The 23,391-nt window shown below is 42.4% G+C and overlaps 1 protein-coding gene across 5 annotated transcripts in view; it reads left to right on the forward strand.

Annotated features, from left to right (window-relative positions):
- LOC126249381 (exportin-6-B) overlaps positions 1 to 23,391 on the forward strand; it is a 381,423-nt gene that overhangs the window by 174,670 nt on the left and 183,362 nt on the right. The gene's annotated exons all lie outside the window — the stretch shown is intronic.

Genomic DNA, 23,391 nt, shown 5'->3' on the forward strand with positions numbered 1-23,391 from the left:
AGTGTCAAATGTTCTTGATGTCATGCAGTCTTCCACTTTACACTTAGCTTTATCTTAAGGCTCCAATGTTTTATTTGTAATTTTGACTTGTTCCACATCTGCATTAATGTCTTCCTCTTTCTACACCTATCCTTTGCTTATACTCAAACTTTTATCTGTGATGACTTGCCTGCATTCATTTCCTGTTTTATCTTCTCCAGTTTGATTTAGCTGCTATTTACATTCATTGTTATCTGTTCTGCTGCCACATTCAGAGAAACTACTTTATGAGTGCTGCTTCTTTAATTATCACTACTGTAATACTGTATTGTTCAAAAGACTCGTCTATTGCACTGTTACCAAAGAACTTCCTTCCCATTGAAATTTCAATCAGTAATTCCTTCCTTAATATGACTCTTTAGTTGTTGTTGTTGTTGTGGTCTTCAGTCCAGAGACTGGTTTGATGCAGCTCTCCATGCTACTCTATCCTGTGCAAGCTTCTTCATCTCCCAGTACCTACTGCAACCTACATCCTTCTGAATCTGCTTAGTGTATTCATCTCTTGGTCTCCCTCTACGATTTTTACCCTCCACGCTGCCCTCCAAAGCTAAATTTGTGATCCCTTGATGCCTCAAAACATGTCCTACCAACCAATCCCTTCTTCTAGTCAAGTTGTGCCACAAACTTCTCTTCTCCCCAATCCTATTCAATACCTCCTCATTAGTTACGTGATCTACCCACCTTATCTTCAGCATTCTTCTGTAGCACCACATTTCGAAAGCTTCTATTCTCTTCTTGTCCAAACTGGTTATCGTCCATGTTTCACTTCCATACATGGCTACACTCCATACAAATACTTTCAGAAACGCCTTCCTGACACTTAAATCTATACTCGATGTTAACAAATTTCTCTTCTTCAGAAACGCTTTTCTTGCCATTGCCAGTCTACATTTTATATCCTCTCTACTTCGACCATCATCAGTTATTTTACTCCCTAAATAGCAAAACTCCTTTACTACTTTAAGTGTCTCATTTCCTAATCTAATCCCCTCAGCATCACCCGATTTAATTTGACTACATTCCATTATCCTCGTTTTGCTTTTGTTGACGTTCATCTTATATCCTCCTTTCAAGACACTGTCCATTCCGTTCAACTGCTCTTCCAAGTCCTTTGCTGTCTCTGACAGAATTACAATGTCATCGGCGAACCTCAAAGTTTTTACTTCTTCTCCATGAATTTTAATACCTACTCTGAATTTTTCTTTTGTTTCCTTTACTGCTTGCTCAATATACAGATTGAATAACATCGGGGAGAGACTACAACCCTGTCTCACTCCTTTCCCAACCACTGCTTCCCTTTCATGCCCCTCGACTCTTATAACTGCCATCAGGTTTCTGTACAAATTGTAAATAGCCTTTCGCTCCCTGTATTTTACCCCTGTCAACTTCAGAATTTGAAAGAGAGTATTCCAGTTAACGTTGTCAAAAGCTTTCTCTAAGTCTACAAATGCTAGAAACGTAGGTTTGCCTTTTCTTAATCTTTCTTCTAAGATAAGTCGTAAGGTTAGTATTGCCTCATGTGTTCCAACATTTCTACGGAATCCAAACTGATCTTCCCCGAGGTCCGCTTCTACCAGTTTTTCCATTCGTCTGTAAAGAATTCGCGTTAGTATTTTGAAGCTGTGACTTATTAAACTGATAGTTCGGTAATTTTCACATCTGTCAACACCTGCCTTCTTTGGGATTGGAATTATTATATTCTTCTTGAAGTCTGTGGGTATTTCGCCTGTCTCATACATCTTGCTCACCAGATGGTAGAGTTTTGTCATGACTGGCTCTCCCAAGGCCATCAGTAGTTCTAATGGAATGTTGTCTACTCCCGGGGCCTTGTTTCGACTCAGGTCTTTCAGTGCTCTGTCAAACTCTTCACGCAGTATCTTATCTCCCATTTCATCTTCATCTACATCCTCTTCCATTTCCATAATATTGTCCTCAAGTACATCGCCCTTGTATAAACCCTCTATATACTCCTTCCACCTTTCTGCCTTCCCTTCTTTGCTTAGAACTGGGTTGCCATCTGAGCTCTTGATATTCATACAAGTGGTTCTCTTCTCTCCAAAGGTCTCTTTAATTTTCCTGTAGGCAATATCTATCTTACCCCTAGTGAGACAAGCCTCTACATCCTTACATTTGTCCTCTAGCCATCTCTGCTTAGCCATTTTGTACTTCCTGTCGATCTCATTTTTGAGACGTTTGTATTCCTTTTTGCCTGCTTCATTTACTGCATTTTTATATTTTCTCCTTTCATCAATTGAATTCAATATTTCTTCTGTTACCCAAGGATTTCTATTAGCCCTCGTCTTTTTACCTACTTGATCCTCTGCTGCCTTCACTACTTCATCCCTCAGAGCTACCCATTCTTCTTCTACTGTATTTCTTTCCCCCATTCCTGTCAATTGTTCCCTTATGCTCTCCCTGAAACTCTCTACAACCTCTGGTTCTTTCAGTTTATCCAGGTCCCATCTCCTTAAATTCCCACCTTTTTGCAGTTTCTTCAGTTTCAATCTGCAGTTTATAACCAATAGATTGTGGTCAGAATCCACATCTGCCCCTGGAAATGTCTTACAATTTAAAACCTGGTTCCTAAATCTCTGTCTTACCATTATATAATCTATCTGATACCTTTTAGTATCTCCAGGATTCATCCAGGTATACAACCTTCTTTTATGATTCTTGAACCAAGTGTTAGCTATGATTAAGTTATGCTCTGTGCAAAATTCTACAAGGCGGGTTCCTCTTTCATTTCTTCCCCCCAATCCATATTCACCTACTATGTTTCCTTCTCACCCTTTTCCTACTGACGAATTCCAGTCACCCATGACTATTAAATTTTCGTCTCGCTTCACTACCTGAATAATTTCTTTTATCTCGTCATACATTTCATCAATTTCTTCATCATCTGCAGAGCTAGTTGGCATATAAACTTGCACTACTGTAGTAGGCATGGGCTTTATGTCTATCTTGGCCACAATAATGCGTTCACTATGCTGTTTGTAGTAGCTAACCCGCACTCCTATTTTTTTATTCATTATTAAACCTACTCCTGCATTACCCCTATTTGATTTTGTATTTATAACCCTGTAATCACCTGACCAAAAGTCTTGTAACTCCTGCCACCGAACTTCACTAATTCCCACTATATCTACGTGTAACCTATCCATTACCCTTTTTAAATTTTCTAACCTACCTGCCCAATTAAGGGATCTGACATTCCACGCTCCGATCCGTAGAACGCCAATTTTCTTTCTCCTGATAACGACGTCCTCTTGTGTAGTCCCCGCCCGGAGATCCGAATGGGGGACTATTTTACCTCCGGAATATTTTACCCAAGAGGATGCCATCATCATTTAATCATACAGTAAAGCTGCATGTCCTCGGGAAAAATTACGGCTGTAGTTTCCCCTTGCTTTCAGCCGTTCGCAGTACCAGCACAGCAAGGCCGTTTTGGTTAATGTTACAAGGCCAGATCAGTCAATCATCCAGACTGTTGCCCCCTGCAACTACTGAAAAGGCTGCTACCCCTCTTCAGGAACCACATGTTTGTCTGGCCTCTCAACAGATACCCCTCCGTTGTGGTTGCACCTACGGTACGGCCATCTGTATTGCTGAGGCACGCAAGCCTCCCCACCAACGGCAAGGTCCATGGTTCATGGGGGGACAGAGTGTTTAGACCCCAGGAAATCCAGGAGAAGCCTGGGAATTTTTCATTTTTTAGTTTTCAGTTAAATTTTTGTAATTTTGATTGGTAAGAACTGATACTCAAAGAATATTACTGTATCCTGCTACTGCAGAATAATACTGCAGCAATAAAACCTAAACAAGAGGAGAAAACCGAAACAAAACTTTAGTTGCAAAGGAAATGCGCCATTTACAACATCAAATCACTGTGCACACACAAGCATCTGCCAACAGAAAAATGTGTCAGAGACCTTAGGATGAAGACTATGCAATACTTCGTAACAACAAAATGCTTCTGATGAGTGTGACGTCACAATTGTTTACATAAAGGCCCACGAGAAAGACAGGCTGTGGCGCGTATGTCACGAAGATAAGCCTGAACTCACTCACTCGCTCAGCTCAGCAGAAAAGATGTGTTTCTGACCCTGTTAACTTGCACCTGAGTGTGTACGTACTAATGAGAATTGCATCTTCTACTGGAATCTGCTATTATGAATTCTTACTGATCAAGGGTACTCCAAGAAAATTTAATTTGAGATCAATACTTGATATAAATGGTATAATGGCTTGTTTATAGCATTTAGTCTCTTCTGCTTAACAGTTCTCGTTGCATACAAGAAGTGTTGCCTTATGCAACTGATAACCATTTTGGCATGATTTTAATTTTATTGTAATCCAGTACAGCCTTAACAAATTTTATGTAGGCCTGTGGACTTGTGATAATTGTAGGACTAGTAACAGTAAGACTCCATAATATCAGATTCCAGTAGAAGATGCAATTCTTGTTCATAAGTACACACCTAGTTATGAGTTTACAAGTGTAGAAACATGGTTTGGCTGCTAGTTGAGTGAGCGAGTGAGTGCAGACCTACCTTCGTGATGTATGAACTGCAGCCTATCTTTCTTATAGGCTTTGTGTTTACATTAGGCTCATTTGAGCAGTTGCTAGTGAGCTCACATGCATGCGCAGTTGAGTCGCGTGTGAGCAGTACCATCTACTGCTTCTGGCTAGTTCAAGTGTGTCGTTAGCTGTATCAGCAGTAGCGGCAGGCATCCAGATGCTACCGGAAAAATTTTTGTGGTGACCCCAAGCTGCCAGATTCACGCGCGCGCAAAGCAGTCGGAGCTTTTGTGGGGGTGGGAGTAGTCACCACCTGACCCATGTTTTCGTTTAGTGATTTTGATGTTACCTCTTTGTTTACAGCTTCCACCTCAAATGAAAACAAAACGGATTTCTGTGGCTGGGAGCTATCGAGGGAAATAAATACGTTCACATAATTATGGAAGATTAACATATATTATTAGTTTTTCTTATTTTATCGTATTTCCATGGTTTTGGCAGTCAAGCATTAATCACCTTGCAGAAGAATGGAGTTGTTTTTGTCACTTTGCTTAGGAAATATGACCTTTATTAATTAAAGTGGTAACATGCAACAGGATCATGAAAATAATGTTCCATTAGTATACACCGAGTCTTGGACCATCTAGTTTGAAAATTATAACACACCCAAATTGGAATTAAGAAAGGAAGCACATCAAAGTCCAGCTAATTGTATGTTTAGTCCAGGTAGATAGCAGGAGGATAGGGCATGTTGAAGATCAAGTTTACAGTATTTGAAGTTCAAGGGAACTGCTATTCATTTATTTCGTCTTTAGAGTATTTTGCATGCTATTGATATGAATAGTTAAATTTAATAATATGTAGTGGTGCATATAATAATAGTGGTGGTGGTGGTGGTGGTGATAATAATTATAATAATAAAGAAAACAGTTAAATTGTGTAGATCTGCATGCAAACATACTATGACTATAACTTAAAATTGTAGATCTTCTTTTCCACAGTCAAAAGTGCCTCTATGGCATAAAATCCTTCTTTTTATTCTAGTGTCGTCGCTCCTCCTGCCCCCTTCCCCCCTCCCCCCTAACTGTCCCCCCGGGGGCTCGCTACTCTTTGCCAAGTTCGTGCTTGGCTACCTTGGGGCCCCAGTCTTTGCAGCATTTTTTCCCTTCCGTGCTGCATAACTATCCTCTTGCTATTCTTTTTCCCCTCCCGTGGGGAACATGTATGGGGTTTTGTTGGGAATGTTCTGCATTGTCGCTGACGTACAAACAGTTTCACCTTCATTTTTTACTCCCTTTTCCTTCCTTTGTTTCCCTTCTCTTCTCATTCCTTTGCCTTGGCGTTTGAAGATCCTCTTTTTTTCTTCTTCCTCCCTGCGCACTCCTGAAGGCCGGCCCATGTGTCTGACATGTAACAGGTGACTGGGTAATGTGTAATTCCCAGCCCCAGGTCAACAGTTAAGGTTCGCACGTACCCCCTGGTACAGGCCAGGTTCAGGGAGGAGAGATTGCCTGAGCTGTAACCCCAAACTGCCAATTGATCCCTCTGTCAGGTGTTCGGGAGTTGTGAACGGAGGTGTGAACCATCACCCAAGACAGGTGAGCCCCCTTATGAAGAGAGCCCCCAGTTGGAAGGAGCGCACCATCAGAGACGCTGTCAATCATGGGGGATTTCCTCATCTTCCCACTCATTTTCTACAAAATGTAAACGTAATGAGGATAATGATCGAAAGACCCTTCCCACTGCACCACAGTTCCTCATGGTCTCACGTACTGAAGATGGTCAATCCTTTCCCATGGTAAATTCGTTTATTATTGAGAAAGGTGTTGATGCAATTGCTGGCCTTGTGAAATCCTGCTCTCATTTACGGAATGGCACTTTGCTTTTGGACACCACTTCTGATTCTCAAGCACAACAATTGCTTGCTGCCTCACTTCTCCACAGCTATGCTGTTTGTGTCAAGGCCCATAGAACTTCAAATTCTTCCTGTGGTGTAATTTACACCAGGCTGCTCGACGGTCTAAATGAGGCCGAAATCCAATCTTACCTCTCTGATCAGGGTGTCACTGCCGTCCATTATGTAATAAAAAAAGGTAAATTCCTCCTTAGTGCCCACCTGCACTCTCTTTTTCGCCTTTGACAGGCCGCTGGACCTGATGGGATACCAGTTCAATTTTACACAGAGTACGCGAAGGAACTTGCCCCCATTCTTGCAGTGGTGTACCGCAGGTCTCTAGAAGAGCATAGCGTTCCAAAGGATTGGAAAAGGGCACAGGTCATCCCTGTTATCAAGAAGGGACGTCGAACAGATGTGCAGAACTATAGACCTATATCTCTAATGTCGATCAGTTGTAGAATTTTGGAACACATTGTGTTCAAGTATAATGACTTTTCTGGAGACTAGAAATCTACTCTGTAGGAATCAGCATGGGTTTCGAAAAAGACGATCGTGTGAAACCCAGCTCGCACTATTCATCCACGAGACTCAGAGGGCCATAGACAAGGGTTCCCAGGTAGATGCCGTGTTTCTTGACTTCCGCAAGGCGTTTGATACACTTCCCCACAGCTGTTCAATGAACAAAGTAAGAGCATATGTACTATCAGACCAATTGTGTGATTGGGTTGAAGAGTTCCTAGATAACAGAATGTAGCATGTCATTCTCAATGGAGAGAAGTCTTCCGAAGTAAGAGTGATTCCAGGTGTGCCGCAGGGGAGTGTCGTAGGACCATTGCTATTCACAATATACATAAATGACGATTATTTTCAGCCATATGGCTGGCTGTGTGTGATAATTATTTATTTCAAGTTTCTGCTACCAGTCACTTTTTATTTTATTTTATGCTTAATCTAACATAATTCAACGCGTTACAAACATGTTCTGTTCATCTTCAAGTGTTAATACATACATACATACATACATAGAGAAATGTTACTTAAAAATAAACAGTCTTACACTAGATTAGTGTAGAACACTTTGTCCATTGTTTTTTTAATGTAGCTGCTGGTGTGGCATTTGGAGGGAAGGAGGGGACATTGTATATCTAGAAATCGAAATCAATGATGTCTTCTGCTGGTTTGCTTCTTTGTTGTTGACTATGTACACTGCTGGCCACAGTAAATGCAACACCAAGAAAGACAAGAGGTAGCACAACAAAATTTATTTTGTAGATAACATGTTGACCAAGTATCAAATGATTACGTTTACAGACGTCTGTGACATGTGGTTCCTGCCAGAATCAGTAGCCAGAGTAGCCGCCATTGTTGGAGATCACCGCTGCCACACGTCTCGGCATTGAGTCAAAGAGACGTTAGATGTGTTCCTGGGGTACAGCAGCCCAAGCAGCTTCCACACGTTGCCAAAGATCATCTGGTGTGGCAGCTGGGGATGTAATCTGGGTCACTCGTTGAGCAACCATGGACCACATGTTTTCTATCGGCGAAAGATCCAGAGAGCGAGCCGGCCAGGGAAGCAATTCAATCTGGTTATTGACGAAGAACCTTTGGACAATGCGTGCCATGTGTGGTCGCGCATTATCCTGTTGAAATATGGCTGTGGCCGAGCCCTGAAGGTAAGGAAGGACAACTGGCTCCAGCACCTCGGATATGTAGCGCCGGCTATTTAAAGTACCGGCAATGCGTACTAGAGGCGTGCGAGAGTAATATCCAATACCGCCCCATACCATAATACCTGGTGCAAGACCAGTGTGGCGGTGCATAATGCAACTGTCCAGCATCCTCTCTCCACGGTGTCTGCACACTCGAATCCGACCATCGTGGTGCTGCAGACAGAAGCGTGCCTCATCAGTAAAGACAACGTCATTCCATTCTGCCGTCCACATCCGTCTGTCATCACACCATTGGTGACGGAGACGTCTGTGCTTCTGCGTCAATGGTAGACGAAGCAATGGACGTCTTGCGAACAGACCACTCTGCTGTAAACGGCGTCGAATGGTACGCACAGACACTGGATGACGTGTTACAGACGCAATGTGCTGTGCTATGGTTCGGGATGTCACTGAGCGATCCGTCACTGCCATGCGCACAATTTGCCTATCAGCACGTGCAGTGGTGCACCGAGGTGAATGCGATCGACCACGTCGGTCCGTTGTACCCTTCTGCATCCAACGGTCACATATCCGCATTACAGTTGTTTGGTTTCGTCCAACACGACTAGCGATTTCTTTGTCTGATAATCCACAATCTCAGTAAGTCACTATCCTTCCTCCGTCGAACTCGGATACTTGATCAAACGATGTTTGCTGTTGTCTACGAGGCATAACTGATCATCTTTTGAAACAACCACAAGGTAAACACACGTGCCGGACGTACACTCGTCGAAATCGCCAAGCCTTAAATGGCGCTATGAGGTGGCGCCACAGGCGCGTGTGATGTGCGTCTGCGTTGAAATTCTAATCAGTTGCATATCTCATCGCTGCAAACCCATGGTGTAAATTTCACTTGATTCGGATGCTTCCTTCAGGGTGTTGCATTTACGGTGGCCAGCAGTGTATATTACGGCCTGTATCAGATGCAGATAGATTTGCATCAGTTATGTGTTACGAAAATAGTGTGAAAGGGTTTTATATGACGGTTGATCACTTACAATTTCATCATCTTGCTGCTTCACTCGCATCACTGGTGTAATGGCGGAGCTGTTGATTGACATTACGCTATTGTACACTAGTGTAATGACCTTGTGGATAACATAAGAAGTTCACTGAGGCTTTTTGTGGATGATGCTGTAGTATATCGAGAGGTTGTAGCAATGGTAAATTGTACTGAAATGCAGGAGGAGCTGCAACGAATTGATGCATGGTGCAGGGAATGGCAATTGCATCTCAATGTAGACAAGTGTAATGTGCTGCGAATACATAGAAAGAAAGATCCTTTATCATTTAGCTACAATATAGCAGGTCAGCAACTGGAAGCAATTAATTCCATAAATCATCTGGGAATAGACATTAGGAGTGACTTAAAATGGAATGACCATATAAAATTAATCGTCGGTAAAGCAGATGCCAGACTGAAATTCATCGGAAGAATCCTAAGGAAATGCAATCCAAAAACAAAGGAAGTAGGTTACAGTACACTTGTTCACCCACTGCTTGAATATTGCTCACCAGTGTGGGATCCTTACCAGATAGGGTTGATAGAAGAGACAGAGAAGATCCAATGGAGAGCAATGCACTTCGTTACAGGATCATTTAGTAATCGCAAAAGTGTTACGGAGATGATAGATAAACTCCAGTGGAATACTCTGCAGGAGAGACGCTCAGTAGCTCAGAATGGGCTTTTGTTGAAGATTTGAGAACATACCTCCACCGAGGAATCGAGCGGTATATTGCTCCCTCCTAGGTATATCTCGCGAAGAGACCATCAAGATAAAATCAGAGAGATTAGAGCCCACACAGAGGCATACCGACAATCTTTCTTTCCACGAACAATACGTGACTGGAATAGAAGGGAGAACCGATAGAGGTACTCAGAGAACCCTTCGCCACACACCATCAGGTGGCTTGCGGATTATGGATGTAGATGTAGATAGAGATAGAGTGATGCTTCCGTCCAAGCCCAAAGCAGGCTATGAAATTATCACAGTCCAGCCGTACATTCCAAGATGCGCTGCTACCAGTGTCATTGTTTCGACCACACTAGAATATCTTGTCAACACCCAGTCAAATGTGTCACTTGTGGTAGGGAACGATTCTCCATCTCCTTCTCCCCGCTGTATCAACTGCAATGGCGGCCATACCGCCTCCCCTCTGGATTGTCTCATGTATCTTGATGAGCGGGCTGTTCAAGAGATCTGGGCAAAGGAAGAAGTGCCTTACCCAGTCGCTCGCAAGTTACTGGCTACTTGCAAACCCTGCGTTCTCCCATCTGGTACCTATGAAGAACATGGCCACTCAGACATGCAATCTCCAATTCAGCTCTGAGGTTGTGAAATCACCCAGTGTCAAGGTAGCATTGCCATCCCCCCCCCCCATCCAGCTGTGTAACAAGCTGTCAAACTCCCGCCTCAAGCGGCGAAGCCACCAGCTACACAACCGGTAGGCCGGAAAGGACAGAAAGAGTACTTCCGTGAAGACTTCCTCCGTCCATCCAGGCAAACACCACCCGAGACTTCCTCTAACTGGAAAGGCTCAAAGAAGTGCACCAAAGGCAAATGGTCTTCTCCTTTGCCAACTCAAAGATCCTCTTCAATGGTGTCACCACGTAACACCTTAGCCCAGCCGGCCTCTGTATCACCAGTGCTCACCAACAGCTGTTTTTCAGCATTGGACTCCACAGGTCGACTGCACAAGCAAGCTGGTGGTTCTGAGGACCCCATGGAGTAGGACCCTCCTGCTCCTGCGCCCTGTAGTAGCAGCCGCTGAGGTGACATCCCTACATATCTTTCTCATCATGACTCTCCTCCAATTGAACATTCGTGGCCTTCGATCCCACAAAGAGGATTTACGGCTGCTTTTAGCATTGCAGCGTCCCCTTGTATTCTGCCTTCAGGAAACGAAATTGCGCCTTCACGACCGCTTTGAGCTTTCACATTTCTTACCGATTTGTTTTGACCTTCCCCATGAGGTCAGCATTCCATCTCATGGGGGGCGTCATGCTGCCTGTGTGGGATGACATTTATAGTCTACCCATCTTCAAGCTGTTGCAGTTCGTCTGTTCCTTCCCCCACCTGACTTTTTCCCTCTGTACTATTTATGTCCCTCCGTCATTCGCTGTAACTAGGGCAGACTCCCTTCAGCTTATTGGGCAGCTACCTCTCCTGCTTTTGTTACTCGGTGACTTTAATGCACATCATCCCCTTTGGGGTTCTCCCAAGACCTGTCAGAGAGGTGCCCTTGGCTGACCTTCTTAAACAACTTAACCTCTTCTGCCTTAACACTGGAGCACACACTTTCATTTTCCGTCTCCTCGGCGCAGTGGTTAGACACTGGACTCGCATTCGGGAGGACGACGGTTCAATCCCGCGTCCGGCCATCCTGATTTAGGTTTTCCGTGATTTCCCTAAATCGCTACAGGCAAATGCCGGGATGGTTCCTTTCAAAGGGCACGGCCGACTTCCTTCCCCATCCTTCCCTAATCCGATGAGACCGATGACCTCGCTGTCTGGTCTCCTTCCCCAAACCAACCAACCAACCAACCGTCTCCTCGCACACCTATTCCCATTTGGACCTATCCATGTGCAGTGCCCAGATTGCCCCTCGTCTTGAGTGGTCCATTCTTTCAGACACCTACTCGAGCGACCATTTCTCATGTGCTATCTGTTTGCTGACTCCTACCCCATCCGCGTGCACACCCAAATGGCAGCTTCCTAAGGCTGACTGACAGCTTCACTCCTCCCTGGCGACCTTCGAAGAACAAGATTTCCCCTGTTGTGATGAGCAGGTGGACTATCTTACAAACGGCATCCTTACTGCTGCAGGACGTTCCATTGCCCGCACTTCCTCTTTACCACTTTGTGTCCCAGTCCCTTGCTGGACTGAGGCATGCCACGGTGCAGTTCACGCATGGAGACGTGCTCTTCGCGTTTTTAACTGCCATCCTACGATGACAAACTGCATTCATTATAAACAGATGCGTGCAAAGTGTCGTCTCGTTCTTTGGGATGCAAAAGAGCTAGTTGGATTTCATTTACTAGTTCTTTTAACATTTCCACACCTTCCTCTGTTGTGTGGGCCAACCTCCGACGGCTCTCTGTGATCAAGATCCATTCCCCAGTTTCCAGCCTGACAGTAGCTGATGATGTCATCGTGGACCATATTGCTATCTCCAGTGCCTTGGACCGCCATTTTACGGAAATTTCAAGCTCTTCCCACAGTAAATGAGCAGAGGAGACTCTGGCGATGCCCTTCTCTTCTCCAAATCGTGAGTGCTACAATGCTGCCTTTACCATGAGGGAGCTAAATCATGCTCTCAGTTCATCCCGATCCTCCACCACAGGATCAGACGCTGTCCACATTCAGATGTTGCAGCACCTTCCTCTTGCGGACAAGCACTTTCTGCTGAACATATACAACCACATCTGGGCAGAGGGTACATTTCCCGGATGCTAGCATGAAGCCACTGTAATTCCCATATCTAAGCCTGGTAAGGGCAAAAACCTTCCTTCTAGCTACCGCCCCATCTCTCTTACCAGCTGCATGTGCAAGGTGATGGAATGTATGATTCATGTCCAGCTGGTGTGTTGGCTCGAGTCTCGCAGTTTACTGACAAATGCACAGTGTGGATTTAGAGTGCAGCGTTCTCCAGTTGACCATCTCATCACTTTGTCCACCCGTGTCATGAATGGTTTTCTTTGGAAACGGCCTACAGCACCTGCTGGAGAACTGGTATCCTCCTTACTCTACATGTGGGGCTTCCAGGGGCGCCTGCCCTGATTCCTTCAGGCATTTTTAAAATACCGAGTTTTCAAGGTGCTTGTGGGTGTTGCCTTGTCGGGCACCTTTATCAAGAAAAATGGTGTGCATCAGGGTTCTGTCCTGAACATCATCCTCTTTGCTATCGCTGTTAACCCTATAATGGCCTGTCTCCTGCCAGGCATCTCCGGCTCCATTTTCATTGATTATTTTGCCATCTATTGCAGTTCTCCACGGACCTGTCTCACTGAGCGGCATCTTCAACGCTGTCTTGATTGTCTTTGTTCCTGGAGCATCGAAAGTGGCTTTCACTTTTCCACTGACAAAACCATCTGTATGAATTTCTGTTGGCACAAATGGTTTCTCCCACCATCTCTACATCTTGGGCCTGTTGCCCTTCCATTCGTTGAAACTATGAAATTCCTGGGGCTCATGCCCAATAGGAAACTCTCTTGGCCCTAATGTGTGTCTTACCTCGCAGCCCGTTGTATTTGGTTCCGCAGTGTCCTACATGTCCTCAATGGTACTTCCTGGGATGCTGATTGAACCATCCTCCTCCATTTGTACCGGTCCCTTGTCCACTCGAAACTCGACTATGGGTGCTTTGTGTATGCATCTGCACATCCATCCCTCTTACTTTGTCTCAACACTATCCACCATCATGGCATCCGTTTGGCCATGGGGCCGTTTTACACTACTGCGGTTGAGTGTCTGTATACTGAAGCTGCTGAACTACCATTGTCCTACCGCCGTGACTTTCTCTTCATCAGGTATGCATGCCGTTTGTCTGCCATACATGGCCACCCATCCTGTGCCTCCATCTTCAATGATTCCTTTGATCGCCAGTATGGGGCGCATCTCTCTTCTCTGCTACTTTCTGGAATCTGCTTTTGGCACTTGCTATGGCACTTTAACTTCACACTACCTGCAACTTTCCTGGTGGGTTTGAACCCTTCACCACTTTAGCTTCATGAAGGGGTTCTTGTTAACTTTGTTAACATTTGTTTCCTAAGGACACTACTCCAGCCTCAGAGTATCACCTTTAGTTTCATGACCTTGCGACGGGGCGGTAAATATGGAAGTGCGGTTGAAGAGTTCACACGAATGTGCATATACAAATGTTGGTTAAAAAAATTATTGCAAATTTTGGCTCTCACGTAAGTCTCAGGGGATGATTTCCACACTTGGTGCATTAGTACACTGTTCCACACCCGCACATTAGTTATAGTTTTTGAATTAATATTCATGAGTACAGTTTATCCTAGGGAACAAAAATTAGGCAATTATTATAGCAAAATCAGTTTTTCATGACACAGTTCAATCACTATTTATTGGCATTTTCTTTGCTTTCACACAATGAAATTAGCACTGGTGAGACGGTTTACAGTTTTACTTTAATAATAATTTGACTCCGAGCCCCCAATAGCAGTAATGTAGGCTGCTATAAACAAAAAGTACTCAGTCAATTAGAACAGAACCACAAGTCCCACTGTCCTCTTTGTTGTAGCAGTTTTGGCGCGAAATCATGGATCGCCACGTGTTCACTTACACTGATGTATACCTCGTAATTCGTACTCACACAAATAATCGTAGCACTTCCAGTTCACCAAATATATGCTTGCACACTTGCACTATTAAACAATACTCTTTGCCGAAATATATCGGCACGAGAACAAATTCTCAACCACATGGGCCACACTCAAGTGGGGCTCGCTCGCCACCCACCCTCCGAAATGACTGACCCCTAGCCAAGATGGTCACTCGCTTATATAGGCTTGGATGTCCACCCCCATGGTTATTTGAGTACCAATCTCATCAGTTAAGGTTACAAATTTTGATACATACATCCCTCAACAGAAATAAGTACACCATCGGGACCGTGCTAAAAACTACATCTTATTTACTATGTTACATTAATTTCTAGGATTATTCTATCGCCCCTAAATCATGTTTTAGTTTTTGCAAAATTTCGCCACTTAGCACAAATTTGTTTGTTGACATCTGTGTTGCAAAGTTTTAACATAGAACTGTATATAGTGCCGTTTTTAGATGTAATCTATAGTGATCTACACATTGCGCTGCTCAAAATCTTCATATCTATAATAATTAATTAATTGCAGGTGATAAATGTTAATAACAATTTGCAAACAATGAAAACTATTGCAAGTTAAGTGTATAGTATAAATTAACTAGTTTAAAATATGTGTGATGCCACCCAAAATATTATACAGTACCATTCTTTACGTCGTGAATTTTCTATTGAATTTTATAAACAATTTTCCCTCAAACTTTGTTTATTGCTCTTTATGGGCTTAATTATTATGGATCTTAACATATGACTACGGCACTCCATATTAACCGATTTTGAGGTTACTATAATTTTTGCGTCTCGTGACTTGAAATAAAGATCGATCTTTCAGAAGGTGCATATTGCTGACCACAATCCACTGCCACATCGCTCTTCACCGTAAGTTACATAGTATTTGCATAATGTGCAAAAAACCAAACAATGCTCAAGCTGCGGGCCATATGGCCGCCCGGTGGCAAAGATATCCCACCGACTGTTGCAAATCTCGCGCGGGGGAACCACGCACTTCTACAAATGGCGCACCATGTCGTGCACTCCCTCTCCAAAAAGCAATGCTTGCATACTAGACCTATTCATCTAGTAACGGGGGTTTGTACCGTAACAACCTTCGCATGGAACTTCACGATAGTACCTTTGTATACACCTATGGCTCTCGAACTGACCGTGGGGTCATCATTGGCACCTGTGTCTTTCGATTTCGGCTTCCGGCAAACTACTCAGTATTTACAGCTGAGCTCTTCGCCCTGTATCAGACCACACGGTACATATGGCGACACAGCCTTTTCAATTGTGTCCTCTGCTCAGACTCACTCAGCACCCTTCAAAGTCTGTGTGCGCTGTACACCACCCATCCCTTGATGCAGCGGGTACAGGAAAACAGTCACTTGCTCACTCTTGGTGGAGCCAGTGTGGTGCTTCTGTGGGTTCCTGTCGGTCTGCCAGGAAACGAGGCTGCAGTCCTCTTACCTCAGCCCGCGAGCTCCTCTGTTCCCTCTGATGATCTCTGTGTTGCTGTCTGTCAGGATGTGGTGCCCCTTTGGCATCGCCAATGGTCCTCCCTTCATGAGAATAAGCTCAGGATTATTACGCATCTCCCAGTGGCTTGGACGACCTCCTCTCGGCCCTCCCGCTGGGAGGAGGTCATTTTAATTAGGCTGCCTTTTTAGTTGTCATCGTTTGATAAGTGGCGCTACTCCACCGCTTCGTACACATTGCGCCCAAGTTTTAACTGTCTGCCATTTCCTGTTAGAATGCCCATTTTTTAACTGTTTTATGTTCCTACTTGGGTTTGCCGGTTATCAGTCGTTTTAGCAAATGACGCACAGGCTGTCGACCGCGTTTTACTTTTTATCTGCCAAAGCAATATGGCGATGGTCATTTAATTTTTAGTTTTTGACCTCCACTTCAGTATGGTGGTTTTTTTTTCAGCTGGTTTCCCTCATTCCTGTTTTTAGCTGTCTTCTATTATGTCAGTAGGGACTGACATATACTTGTTTTTCAACTCCTCTCTGTCTTCATGTTCTATAGTTTTGACTTGAGAGTGTATGACCCGAGTGTTTCTTGCGCCTTAAAGCAAAACAAAACCAGACCCATGAACTGTGGACCTTGCCATTGGTGAGGAGGCTTGTGTGCTAAGTGATACAGAGCTGTATCGTAGGTGTATCTGTTGAGATGCCAGACAAACATGTGGTTCCTGAAGAGGTGCAGCAGCCTTTTCAGTAGTTTCAGGAGCAACAGTCTGGATGATTGACTGATCTGGTCTTGTAACGTGAACCAAAATGGCCTTGCTGTGCTGGTACTGCAAACAGCTGAAAGCAAGGGGAGACTACATCCATGTAGCTTTACTGTATGGTTAAATCATGATGGCGCCGTCTTGGGTAAAATATTCCAGAGATAAAATAGTCCCCCATTCAGATCTGTGGGCGGGGGCTGCACAGGAGGATGTCGTTATCAGCAGAAACAAAACTGGTGTTCTTTGGATCAGAGTTTAGAATGTCGGATCCCTTAATCGGACAGACAGGTTAAAAAATGCAGAAAGGGAAATAGACTGGTTAAAGTTAGATATAGTGGGAATTAGTGAAGTTCGGTGGCAGGAGGAGGGAAAAAAAAAAGAATGCAGATAAGCTACTACAAACAGCATAGTGGACGCATTATTGTATCCAAGATAGACACAAAGCCCATACCTACCACAGTATTACAAGTTTATATGCCAACTAGCTCTGCAGATGATGAAGAGATAGAAAAAATGTATGATGTGATAAAAGAAATTTTTCAGATAGTTAAGGGAGACGAAAATGAAATAGTCATGGGGGGACTGGAATTCGATAGTATGAAAAGGAAGAGAAGAAAAAGTAGTAGGTGAATAAGAACTGGGGATAAGGAATGAAAGAGGAATCCACCTCATAGAATTTTGCACAGAGCATTACTTAATTGTAGCTAACACTTAGTTTAAGAATCATGAAAGAAGGTTGTATGTGTGGGAAAAGCCTGGAGACACTGGAAGGATTCAGATAGACAGAATAATGGTAAGACAGAGATTTAGGAACCAGGTTTTAAATTGTAACACATTTCCAGGGGCAGATGTGGACTCTGACCACAATCTGTTGGTTATGAACTGTAGATTAAAACTGAAGAAACTGCAAAAAGGTGGGAATTTAAGGAGATGGGACCTGGATAAACTGACTAAATCAGAGGTTGTACAGAGTTTCAGGGAGAGCATAAGGGAACAATTGACAGGAATGAGGGAGAGAAATACAGTAGAAGAAGAATGGGTAGCTCTGAGGGATGAAGTAGTGAAGGCAGCAAAGGATCAAGTAGGTAAAAAGACGAGGGCTAGTAGAAGTCCTTGGGTAACAGAAGAAATATTGAACTTAATTGATGAAAGGAGAAAATATAAAAACGCTGTAAACTAAACAGGCAAAAAGGAATACAAACGTTTCAAAAATGAAATCAACAGGAAGTACAAAATGGCTAAGCAGGGATGGCTAGAGAACAAATGTAAGGATGTAGAAGCATGTACCACTAGGGGATAAGATAGATACTGCCTACAGGAAAATTAGAGAGCCCTGAGGATAAACAGAACACCTATATGAATATGAAGAGTCCAGATGGAAAACCAGTCCTGAGCAAAGCAGAAAAGTGGAAGGGGTATATAGAGGCCCTATACAAGGGCGATGTACTTGAGGGCAATATTATGGAAATGGAAGAGGATGTAGATGAAGATGAAATGGGAGGTGAAGAATTTGATAGAGCACTGAAAGACCTAAGTGAAAACAAGGCCCCAGGAGTCAACATTCCATTAGAACTACTGATAGCCTTGAGAGAGCCAGTCATGACAAAACTCTTCCATCAGGCGAGGAAGATAATAATTCTAATCCCAAAGAAAGAAGGTGCTGACAGATGTGAAAATTACCGAATTATCAGTTTAATAAGTCATGGTTGCAAAATACTGACACAAGTTCTTTACAGATGAATGGAAAAACTGGTAGAAGCTGACCTCAGGGAAGATCAGTTTGGATTCCATAGAAATGTTGAACACGTGAGGTGCTGACCCTACGTTTCTAGCATTTGTAGACTTAGAGAAAGCTTTTGGCAAAGTTGACTCGAATACTCTCTTTCAAATTCTGAAGGTGGCAGGGGTAAAATACAGGTAGCGAAAGGCTATTTACAATTTGTGCAGAAACCAGATGGCAGTTACAAGAGTTGAGGGGCATGAAAGGATAGCAGTGGTTGGCAAGGGAGTGGGACAGGGTTGTAGCCTATCCCAGATATTATTGAGTCTGTATATTGAGCAAGCAGTACAGGAAACAAAAGAAACATTTGAAATAGGAATTAAAATTCATGGGGAAGAAATAAAAACTTTGAGGTTTGCTGATGATGTAATTCTGTCGGAGGCAGCAAAGGACCTGGAAGAATAGCTGAATAGAATGGACATTGTCTTGAAAGGAATATATAATATGAACACCAACAAAAGCAAACCGAGGATAATGGAATGTAGTTAAATTAAATGGGGTGATGCTGAGGGAATTAGATTAGGAAATGAGACACTTAAAGTTGTAAATTAGTGTTGCTATTTGGCAAGCAAATTAACTGCTGACTGTTGAAGTAGGGAGAACATAAAATGTAGGCTGGTAATGGCAAGGAAAGTGTTTCTTAAGAAGAGAAATTTTTAACATCGTGGATAGATTTAAGTGTTGAGAAGTCTTTTCGGAAAGTATTTGTCTGGATGGAGTGTAGCCATGTATGGAAGTGAAACATGGACAATAACTAGCTTAGACAAGAACAGAATAGAAGCTTTTGGAATGTGATGCTAGGGAAGACTGCTGAAGATTATATGGGTAGATCACGTGACTAGTGAGGAGGTACTGAATAGAATTGGGGAGGAGAGGAATTTGTGGCACAATTTGACCTGAAGAAGGGATCAGTTAGTAGGAAACGTTCTGAGGCAAGGGACCACCAATTTAGTGTTGGAGAGAAGCATGGAGAGTAATAATTGTAGAGGAAGACCAAGAGATGAATACATTAAGCAGATACAGAAGGATGTAGGGTGCAGTAGTTATTTGGAGATGAAGAGGCTTGCATAGGATAGAGTAACGTGGAGATCTGCATCAAACCAGTACCTGGATTGAAGACCGCAACAACAACAACAACAACATTTATTCCAGTTTTGTGGAAGACTTCTGAAAGTTTTTAATGAGATAATTTGTGAATCTGGAGACAGTGCATTGAACAGTTTTACTCCCAGTTTTTTGAAAAGCGGCCTACAAGATATATTGTTTTTGAAAATTGATTAGATTAGATTTACTTTCGTTGCCATTGATTCGTAGTGAGGAGGTCTTTTAGGATGTAGAACGAGTCCGAAAAACAATAATACATGACAAATATTTACGACTGAAACAAATAAGCTAATGTACCTTCCACAAGTTGCCTGCTACACATCTGATAAACTTTTCCTGCCATAAAAAACTCTTTTTTGCCTTATTGGAGCCACCCCAAAGCTGTATATGGTATGTTATATGGTTATAAAAAAACTGCTTTGTAGGAGATGAGCATCATATTTTCACTCAAACATGCTGTAAGTTTATGTAACTGGTATGTAAGTCTTGATAATTTAGCGCATGTAGAATATGTGGGGAGGTTTCAGGTTAGTTTGGAATCCATGTATACACCCAGAAGTTTAACCAACATACAACCATTGTTTGCATTGCATAAACTAAAAATTACATTTTCGGTTTTATTCTGGTTTATAGTTAATTCAAGTAATGCTGAGGGAATTAGATTAGGAAATGAGACACTTAAAGTAGTAAAGGAGTTTTGCTATTTGGAGAGCAAAATAACTGATGATGGTCGAAGTAGAGAGGATATAAAATGTAGACTGGCAATGGCAAGAAAAGCGTTTCTGAAGAAGAGAAATTTGTTAACATCGAATATAGATTTAAGCTTCAGGAAGTCGTCTCTGAAAGTATTTGTATGGAATGTAGCCATGTATGGAAGTGAAACATGGGCGATAAATAGTTTGGACAAGAAGAGAATAGAAGCTTTCGAAATGTGGTGCTACAGAAGAATGCTGAAGATTAAATGGGTAGATCACATAACTAATGAGGAGGTATTGAATAGAATTGGAGAGAAGAGAAATTTGTGGCGCAACTTGACTAGAAGAATGGATCGGTTGGTAGGACATGTCCTGAGGCATCAAGGGATCACCAATTTAGTATTGGAGGGCAGCGTGGAGGGTAAAAATCGTAGAGGGAGACCAAGAGATGAATACACTAAGCAGATTCAGAAGGATGTAGGTTGCAGTAGGTACTGGGAGATGAAGAAGCTTGCACAGGATAGAGTAGCATGGAGAGCTGCTTCAAACCAGTCTCTGGACTGAAGACCACAACAACAACAACAAGAACAACAACAGTTAATTCAGTGTCTTTAAACCAGATACTATAAGTTCTTAGATTGTCTTTGCTTCATTCCTTCAGGACCTTTTTGTGATTTCCAGCTCAATGAAAATTGTATCATTAGTGTACAGTACAGATATAAATGGCATGGTACTAGATACGTGATTAATATAAACAATAAGGGTCCCAGTATGGAACCCTGATGCACACTTCTTAAAACATCTAGGAATCCATAGCTCGTACTACTAAAGTGTACCTTCTGCTTCCTGTTATGATGATGATGATGATGATGATGATGATGATGATGATGATTGGTTTGTGGGCCCCTCAACTGTGCAGTCATCAGCACCCGTACTAAGTCCCCTTCCTGTTGTCAAGATAAGATTCTGTAATAGTGAGTTTTGTATCTCGAGTGCCGTAACACTTCTGTTTATCTATTAGAATTCAATGACTCTCAGAGTCAAATGCCTTGCTCAGGCCAACCAGTAGGGCATCAACAGATGATTTTGCTTCAAAACCATGTGTTGTCAAAACATTTTCAACAGCTTTTAGTACAGATGAATTTTCTCTGAAGTCATATGGGGCGTTTGTCATTCTTCCATTGCAGGTGAAATGTTTGTACATTTATCGGTATATGCAATGTCTTACTATTTTTGAAAGTATTGGTACAAGAAAAATAGGATGGTAGTTACAGAACATGACTTCATTTTTTGTATAGAATAATAAGTACTGTTATATGGTTTATTAGTACTTGAAGTGGTTGTAGTATAATGTCCACTATCTTTTTAATAACAACATTTGACAGACGAAACAGGTCATGATTTTGAATTGCTGAGTTTTGCTAAAGCTATTGCAATGCTAGTGACAACAATTTGTGCCCACTTGAATGGAGATGTTGTACGTTTGTTGTGCGATGTAAATAACTTTGTTTTCCTAGGTCTTTATGAATGCTTGATTTATATGTGTCATTTTGTTGCATTAGGTGAGTTAATAAAGAAGTCATTCATTTCGTTGGATGTGATATTGGCTGTGTCACTAGTGTTTCTATTAGTATTACCCAATTCTGATCTGATAACTCTCCAAACAGCCTTGCATTTTTTTGTGATTGCTGGATATCGTTCTTATTTGTCATTTGTTTCAGTTTTATAATTTCTGATCTGTACCTCTTCTTTAGTTGAAGATACTGAAGTCGGCCTTCTCTGCCGTTCTTTGATCTGTTATAAAGACTGATGACCTGTGTTTTCAGTTTTCTGAGGTTAGACATGAGCCATTGATGTGAACTTCTGTAATTACTTTTGCTTAGTTTCCCCTTTTGTCTTTATAATACTTTAGGACAGCTGTTATTACACATATTAGAAACAAGATTGACAACGCTGTCATAAGCTTGATCAGCAATCGTAAATTGGGCCAGGAAGTTGGACCATTCTATCATACAACACTGTGATCTGAAAGCATCGATACGAGGTCTCTTCAGAAACTTCCTGAACTTTGTACACAAAATTTTAGTATGCTTTACTTATTGTGCATGGTCTTCTTCAAAATAGTCTCCTCCTCAATTGATACGCCACTCCCAACACTGTTTTTGCAGTCTTGGTAGGCCTCTTGCTGGATCATGCAAAGCGGCATATGCAAATTTTCTTTGATCTCATCTATTGTTGCAAACAATCATCCTTTCAAAAAGGTTTTCAACTTCGGAAATAAAAATAAGAAAAGTCCACAGGGCCATACAATTCTCTTAAGGAGCATCTTGCTCTCATTTGCACAATCCAAAAGATCTTCACAGATTGTTAGGTGAATGTCTGTCTGGTCTTCACTCATGAACCGTGACACGAACTTGACAGCAACACGATTCATTCCAAGATGCCATGTCAGAATTTCATGACATGATCCAACTGAAACGTTACATTCTTCTGCAATGTCTCGGACAGTCATCTTTGATTGGCATGCACAGTTTTTGTTGATGTTCCTGGCATGAACGTCGTTGGTAGACACCAAAGGCATCCTGAATGTGGGTCATCTTTAACTTCCGTCCGGCCATTTTTAAATCATGTGAGTCATTTGTAACACTGAGTACAGCTTAAGCACTGATCACTGTAGCCTTCCTGCATCATTTGGTGTGTCTCTGTAAAGGTTTTTTTGAGTTTCATGCAAAATTTAATGCAGATTCATTACTTCTCTAACTCTGCCACCTTGAAATTCGCAAACTGTGCAACGCAATGTTCTACTCAAAACTGCACTGAACAATAACTGAGAAACATATAGCAATGAAAGTTCCGGCAGTTACACATTGTAGGGATGCCAACCGCATTTCGCTCCAGCACACCATTGGCACAAAATTATGAATTTTTTGAACGGACTTTGTATGAGTATCGTTAACAATTTTAATTTGTATGGGTCATAAATGTTGCTCTATGGGATTTTTTTGTCATAAATTTAAATCAGCTCACTTTATGACCTGATAGATACTTAGTAAAAAGTCCTATTTC

The sequence above is a fragment of the Schistocerca nitens genome, chromosome 1, assembly GCF_023898315.1.
Source record: "Schistocerca nitens isolate TAMUIC-IGC-003100 chromosome 1, iqSchNite1.1, whole genome shotgun sequence".
Taxonomy (NCBI): Eukaryota; Metazoa; Arthropoda; class Insecta; order Orthoptera; family Acrididae; genus Schistocerca; species Schistocerca nitens.